We start from the raw sequence: 7,821 nt of genomic DNA, 5'->3' as shown, positions 1-7,821 counted from the left end.
GCTTCTCTTCTCCTCTTTTCTGTTGCATCCTCCTAAACCTTTGGATTTTAGCACAGTCTGTATGATGGTGAAAAAAATAAATAAATTTTAATAACCTTATTTTCCACACATAAACCAGAATCTGGTGTTTAGTTCTAGGTGACAGCTTGGGTGGTTCATAATGAGCCGAGGCTTGGCTTGGTATTTTAAGGAAAATATTCCCATCTCAAAAATAACCCAAGCCTTTGCTCTTTATCTGTGAGCTCCAGGGCACCCACTGGCATCCCACCCTTGCGGTGGGGTGGTGTGCCGAGCTGGCCGACAGACACTAGGTGGAAGCCTTGGGCTGCGGTTCCATCGGAGCTGCTGACGGCAGGAAGAAGAGGACTTGTGCTTTCAGAAAGGAGATATTTTTCTTTTCTTCTTGCATTCACATACTAGAAAGGGAACTCCAAGCTCTCCAGGTGCACAGTGGAGTGAACGGAGGAATGGAGGAGAAGTGTCAGTCTCATCCCGGGTCCTCCCTGCAACAGGATCTTGTGAGCAGGGCTTCGGTGGGAGCATTGAAGCCTTCTGAGTTCTTGGGTGTGGTTGGGTGGCAAGAATGATTTAATTTATCCTGCTTTATTTTATCCTCCTTTATATATTCTGATGGGGATAATTTTGAGATCCCTGTGAATGCATAAAAAAGTATTAATATTGAGATGAAAGTGAGTACTGATGAGCTGATTTATCTTGCAACAAATGCTGGTAGAACCAGCTCCTATGAAGTGCATGCTGTATTTATGATGATTGCTTTTGACAAGGCCTCCAATCTTAAAACTATTCCAAATAGGGAGATTTAGAGTTAGTACAAAGAATGAATCACAGTTTAAGTGAGAACCAGATGAAACTTGAAATGTTCATTTGAGAGAAATGTCAAAGTTTATGATTTTAAGGCTTCTTGTGACTTTTAGTGATAAAAATACTGTTTTCAGTGTATTCCTATGCAAGAAAAATTATGAACAAATCAATTAGGTACTTTTAGAAAAATAACTGCTATTTTTTTTGAAAATCAGTTTAATTTTGGTACCATTTCACGTATCAGTTGTAATGCAGAGTTAGGTTATGCCAAGTCAAGTCTCATATGAGGGCACGTTATGCAATCCTACCAGCAATATAGCATACCATGAATATAATAGCTAAATATTCTGTTATATAATTTAGTACAGGTGATATTTTATTTTCAAAACTAGTCATTTTTTACCAATTAATGGTATCAAAAGCGATAGCAGCTTTATTAGTCTGTGCTGAAACAATTTAGATTTTTACACTCTGAAACAGAAATGGGTACTAGTTAGGGACCAATTGTTTTTAATATCCTAGAAACCTGATTCCATGCTAATGGCAGAATGCTGAACATATTAGTGTCTCTCATTATTAACTGAAGAATGTAAAAACAATACAAACATAAAATATGGTAATATTTTATCAGAAAATAAGAGGTTTGCTTTCAAAATTAGTATTTTAATTAGAAAGAAAATCTGGCATTTTTTTTCTTTAAGGGAAACTTTTCAATGCTGAAATTTATATTTCAGCCTCCTTTTTCATAGGGATTTTTCATTTGTATTTATAATTTTTTGAAAAATGTTGATTTTATCAAAATGGTATTTTCTGGTTGAAGACTCTTTCAATTAAAATCTTCTCACTAGTGTGAGCTATTATGATGCTCTCCTCCTCCACCCTCTGAGCTGTGGTAAAAGGGTGAGGGAAGTTATTGATTTATCTTTTTTTTTTATTTTTTTAGTGCAATGACTTCAAGAGCTCCATGGCTGTTCTGCAGACAGATGCACAATTGTGAAACATCAATATGGACTGCAAATCTCTACTGTCAGTCAGCTCCTCTTCCCCTCTGCATAACATAATCCCTATCTCCACAATGCCTGCACAGATACACACTTGCAAAGATGTTTTTCTGGCGATAGTGTGCATGGCAAACATTCCCTTACTTGTTCTCATCTCTAGCAACATTATATGGAGTTTCAGTTCACAGTTCACTGTGTTCCCCCTCCTACCACTGAAATGCAGCCAACTCCGAGCTGCGGCTATTAAACATCACACGAGCAACACCACAAAACAGATTGTGAAAAGCAAAGGAATTCAGAGAAAAGCAACACATTGAATGAGGTCTGCAAGGGTTGTCTGGAAAGTGATAACAAAGGATCATAGGGAATGAGTTAATCGTGATGCAGAATAGCCCTTACCATGACATTCAGGTGATACCAGTATGCAAGGGTGAGTTTTTGAGGGTGGCACAAAGAGATGTCACTAGGAACAACCAGGTTTCAGCCAGGGAGACAAGCAGGTCAGCTTTCCTAACCACTGAGTTTTGTCAGACTGCCAGAGTCCCAAAGAAAGGGCTGCAGGCATCATTGCTTGAGGGTTTTAAAACAGTTACTAGTTTCAAGACAGGATAAGGCACTATCAGGACAGATGAATAAAACGAGGTAGAGCAAGTAGCCGTACCTATCCCCACTTTGTATGAGTCTGAGAAAACAGTTGGGAGAAAGATGGCAAGGTCTTAAGAAATCACATGTACAGAGTTAGAAAACTGTGTGAACTGGCTTGACAGTAGCTGTGACATGGCCAGGGAAGAGCTTCCAAAGACAGTTCTCTTCTTTGACAACATGATGACCTTAGAGTGAGACAGGAAGAAAAAGAGGAAGATGTGCAGTGAATCAGAGGAAAGAGAAATGTGTGTGAATGTATGTAGCTGTTTGTGTGTGCGTGTAGCACAACAGGAATTTCATTCAGATAGAATAAAGCATTGTAGGTGTCTGTATCTTATTTTCATTAGACTAAAGGCTGCAAGAGGGCACCTTGGCACAAAACCTGCATGTGAATTCTTGCTGCTTTAGGTAAAATCATGAGTGGGGAAGGTTGCCAGATGCTGTCACTGAGCATTCAGTGGACAACTAAAAAGCAACTGCAAAAGTCTGTTCCCAACTCAAGTTGCATAGCAACACTAAATCGTCAGATTGCTGTTATGTCAGTCCCTTGCATTATCCCCATTATTACAGCCGTTTTTAGGAATCACGCAATATGATGTTACTAGCCCACTCCCAAGCTGGATGTTTGACCTTTGTCTCTTGCTGAATGATGCCATGTAATTTGCTGCAAAGGTGTCTTGAAGTAGTACACTGGAGAGCAAAATCCCTGAGGATCCATCAACAGAGACCTTAGGGAGCAAAGGATGTGCTTGTGCAGGATGGAACAGGAGAGACATGTTAGGGAACAGCAGTATCCTTAGAGAAATCTAGTGCCTGCCAAACTCGTCAGGATGTATGTTACCCCATCACTTCTCTGAAGTGAGTCTTCATTGATCCAATTGGAAGGCTATTTTGAGGAGTGAGCCACAGTTGCTCCTAAGATACGTGTTTCAAATGCTTCCAGTGCACACTTGTGCTTGGTGTTTGGATCACTCCTGTGGACATTACTGCTGTGAAATCCTAAGTTCCAGCCAGCTGTTTCTTGCTTTTCAAGGTAAGCACCTTGTGAGCTGTTTCCTGGTGGAGATGCTGAAGCACAAAGTAGTCACAACATAATCATCCTGTGATGTTTCCGACACTGACGGTATCTGAAACAATACCTAGAAGTCTGCTTGTCTTGTAGGATATTTCTAGTATCCTGCATAATTTCTTTCCTGGATGTCTTGTGTAGCACAGCATCCTCTTCCCTTTTTCACTCTGTGGCTGCTTCTTTTACTGGCATAAGATCCTGAAATGCCCCTGCCATCTCTATGCAGTCAGGGTCACTGAATACCAAGGTGTAGCTGGAGTTTGAAGGATGCAAATAAACTAAATGAGCTCCTTTTCTGCAAACATCAGACTAACATGGACTTAGGACACCAGGTAGAGTGAAAACTAACTTACAGGCCTCTTGCACTAGATGATGGGAAGAGGCCTGCTTAAGCAACTAATTCTCAGTAATGTATCTCCTTTGTGAAGAGTGCCTGGTTGTAAACTATACTAGCATTTACAAGATCACCACTGCAAATTATAAACAAGCAAACAGACCTCAGAAGGACAAGATAGACTGTCCCCTCTATATAGAGTAATGGAATTATTCTGCTTCATTAAAACAACTGATGAGAAAACAAAGAGCCTCAAGATTCAGTTCCTCTGTGTTTCTGTGCCTAGAATGCAGAGTGCACTAATGGCAGAACACCTGGACTAGGAGCCGCAAGTCCCTCTTGCTTGATATTAAGGGGATTGAGCTCAGACAAGGTCTAATACAGCAGATGATAAATGTCCATGCATGACATCACTAAAAGAGATCTGATGGCCATGGAGTTACCCTTGACAAAGGAACATCTCTTGAATGCAAAATAGCTTAGCAATCCTTACAAAGACGGAATAAAAGCTCTTTGTCTGATTTTCACCTTTCTTCCCTTTATTACTCCCATGAACAAGAACTGCTGGATGGGATACTCCAAAGAGCTTACTTCTCCAGGAGAGAGTCTCCTTCTCTTTTTCTGTACGTTAGATTTATCTTGCTTCCCCCTGAGGGCGAGGAATTTGATATCATAAGTGAGACAGCAGGTGTAGGAGTGGTTACTGGTACACACCAGCTTTGTAGCTCAGTCATCCTGAGGCCCACTTTAAGGAAGGATTTATCCAAGGACCCTGCAGAACAAGTAGACTTTGATGCCCTGTAGCTGCTCCATATGTATTTGACAGCCCTGGTAGTTTAGTGGTCAGTACTGAATTTTAGGATGTGTCAGCCAGACTGAAGAGTTTTGTGTCTCTTTGTTCCTTGCTGGCATGGACTGTCTGGAAGTACAGATACAAGAGACTGTTCCATGGGGCTGATTGATGTTTGATAATTGTTATGCCTTTCTCGTTTTAACTTGGACATCTAGTTTATGGTGGAGATAGAGCTGAGGGTCCCCACTGATGAGTGAGAATTCTTTTGTCAGACCTCTGGAAGATTTCTCTCCATGTATCTCTATCAGTTTCAGTCTGTATGTGTTACCAAGTACCATCTTTGCAGTGCTTCAGCTTTATTTGACAATCTGAGTTTCCTGTGGCTTTTTGAGGATAAGATTTGCAGGTTAAAATGTGCTGAATAAGGACAAATGAGAAATGCAAAAGAAGTGAAAACAGTCAGGTTTTAAAGAAAATCATCTTTTGTCAGCATTGTTTGCATGTGTGCTCATTTCTTATAAACATTCAAAGGCTCAAGTTTCCTGTTGCTAGTATATGTGGAAAACAAATGTCAAGACTGCTGCATATGAATACTTTCCATAAATTAATATTAAATGTGCAGACAGATTTCATCTCAAAGTGGTTGTACACTCCTCTTGTCAGAAAGCAGAATAAATAATGATCAAAATCACCACCTAGAGCTGGTGATTTCTATCTGTAGATATGAAAATGCTCTACAAGGAAGGTCAAGATCATAGCCTGCAATTTTACAAATGGGACATACTTCCTCAGTAAAGCTACTTGTCTGGTAGTCACAGAGCTTCCACCTCTCTAATGAACCTGCAGGGGCAAGTGCAGATGCACATTTGGTTATTTTCTCTTCCGTCCTTGACTGCCTTTTTTAAAAGAAGTCATTTACCCTTTCATTTATGGCTCAGGACGTGAGTCTGTCCATCACAGAATCAACTAGGTTAGAAAAGACCTCTGAGATCATCGAGTCCAACCTATGACTGAATGCCATAATGTCAACTAGACCGTGGCACTGAGTGCAACATCCAATCTTTCCTTAAACACTGCCAGGGACGGTGACTCCACCACCTCCCTGGGCATACCATTCCGATGTCCAATCACCCTTTCTGTGAAGAAATTCTTGCTAATGTCCAACCTAAACCTCCCCTGGTGCAGCTAAAGACTGTGGCCTCTTGTCCTATTGCTCGTTGCCTGGGAGAAGAGACTGACCCCCATCTGGCTACAGCCTCCTTTCGGGGAGTTGGAGACTGATGAGGTCTCCCCTGAGCTCTCCAGGCTAAGCTACACTTGCTCCCTTAGCTACTCCTTATAAGACTTGTACTCCAGACACTTCACCAGCCTTGTTGCTTTTCTCTGCACGTGCTTCAGCACCTCAACAACCCTCCTAAACTTAGGGGCCCTGAAATGGACACGGTACTTGATGTGCGGCTGAACCAGTGCTATGTACAGGGGAAGAATCACCTCCCTAGTCCTGCTGGCCACACTACTCCTGGTACAGGTCAGAATCACCAGCCAGCACAGGCTGTCATCCATCCTCTCTGTGCATGTATGCTTACTGGCATGTATTTTCTCTGTCTCTTTGCCAAGGAGGAACTTAAGGCCTTGCAAGTGTGCCTTGCTGCTTTCCTTCAGGTCACCTCTGCTTCTGCCTTCAGTGCCCCTCACTGTAAAGGATCTTTTCTCCCCTGCATCATTTTTGGGCTGGCCTCCTTCAGCAAATTTTCTGGCAGAAGAGTCCTGATTGTGTGTTTGTGTATTCTGTACCTCTCCTACTCTCCTTGTCCTGTTCTCAGGGCTCTCTCATCTTCCAGGGTGGTCAGAGGAAAATTCGTAGTTCTGAGTCCTCTCTGCTTTCTTTTGTGGGTTTTCATCCTGACAGTCCCCCAGACTGTGCAGAGATGCAGGAGGGTTATAAGGTGTGTTGTTTCCTGCCAGGGCAGATTTTGATAATGGGTTTTACAAGGTTGCCTAGGAGGATGAGCTTGGTAGTGGCTTCAAGAAATGAAAATTAATCAGAAGGAACTTGATCAAAATGTCTAAAGTAACATGTATCAGAAGAGGTCTTGTCTGGAACACCTTTTCTTTGTGTCTTTCCAGAAACTAGCAAAGAGCAATTCAGAGAAAAATTGGCAAATACAGTACTCAGCTACTTCACACAGTGATAATTAAACTATGAGGCACATTGCTACTGTGTGTTCTGGAGACCACAAACTAAAGTAGAAAATCCCAGTAGCTCTGTGGAATAAGCCACTTTCCAGATTCCTAGGAATTAAAATGCTTATTGAGCTACCCTGTACAACTTCTTTTCAAGGGCTCTGAGGACACCACCAGCCCCAACTGTCCCTGCTCAGCATCTCCCGGGGCTCCTCCCACCATGCCCAGCTGCCCAGAACCTTTGCCCAGCGATTCTGTATCAGGGCTGCTCTCCGGCTCCAACAGCCCTGCCCTGCCTGATCATTGTCTCGCTGCATCAGAGAGGTACCTGATGCTGAGGGATGGGTTTGCTCCTGGTAACCCCCAGATGCCCTGCTCCTCAGCTGGGCTGTAGGGATGTCTCTGGGGAGCCCCCAGCCTTCCTAGGGCCCTGGCACTTCTTACACAGTTTAGTGTGGACATTACTAGAGTGTTGGCTGCATCCTATCTACTTTATTTGTGTAATTTCACTTAAGCCCTCTAAAGTATATACCATCACATACCATAGCCAGTAACATTTTTAAAGTGGATAATTCTCTCCCAATATACTGCTTTTATCTATAGCAAGTGTTACTGCCTACCAGGATATAGAACTTACTGCGAAGACCGCAAATGCCATACTTGGACTAGTAAGTCATTTTACCAATGCTCTTCCTCTTAAGAGCGATCATTGTTAGAAATCATTGATCTTTTCCTTGTCCTCTTAGTCTGACAATATCACAGCTCCAAAATGGGAAGCCTTGCTGTGTGAGCAGAGATACACAGATCAATATTCCTTCTCATGGCAGCAAGTGAGAATGCGTGGTGTGAAGGTAGACTTCCTCAACCCTGTTAGCAAGAACAGCTTGCAGGCAAGCATCAAATGTCATGGCAGTTGAAATGAAGGAAGTGAATATAGATGTTTATGGCATCAATCTGCCTTGGAGTTTAAGCA

The 7,821-nt window shown here is 42.2% G+C and overlaps 1 long non-coding RNA gene across 1 annotated transcript; it reads left to right on the top strand.

The window, feature by feature from the left end:
* Positions 1–302: 302 nt before the first annotated feature.
* LOC126645192 (uncharacterized) lies at positions 303–2,474 on the top strand. Its single transcript, XR_007630086.1, has 2 exons — positions 303–518; positions 1,766–2,474. It is a non-coding gene; the product is annotated as an uncharacterized LOC126645192 (long non-coding RNA).
* Positions 2,475–7,821: the final 5,347 nt, after the last annotated feature.

This window comes from Myiozetetes cayanensis, unplaced genomic scaffold (assembly GCF_022539395.1).
Source record: "Myiozetetes cayanensis isolate MyiCay16 unplaced genomic scaffold, myiCay2020 scf3, whole genome shotgun sequence".
NCBI classification, from domain to species: domain Eukaryota; kingdom Metazoa; phylum Chordata; class Aves; order Passeriformes; family Tyrannidae; genus Myiozetetes; species Myiozetetes cayanensis.
This window is presented reverse-complemented; position numbering and strand designations above follow the sequence as displayed.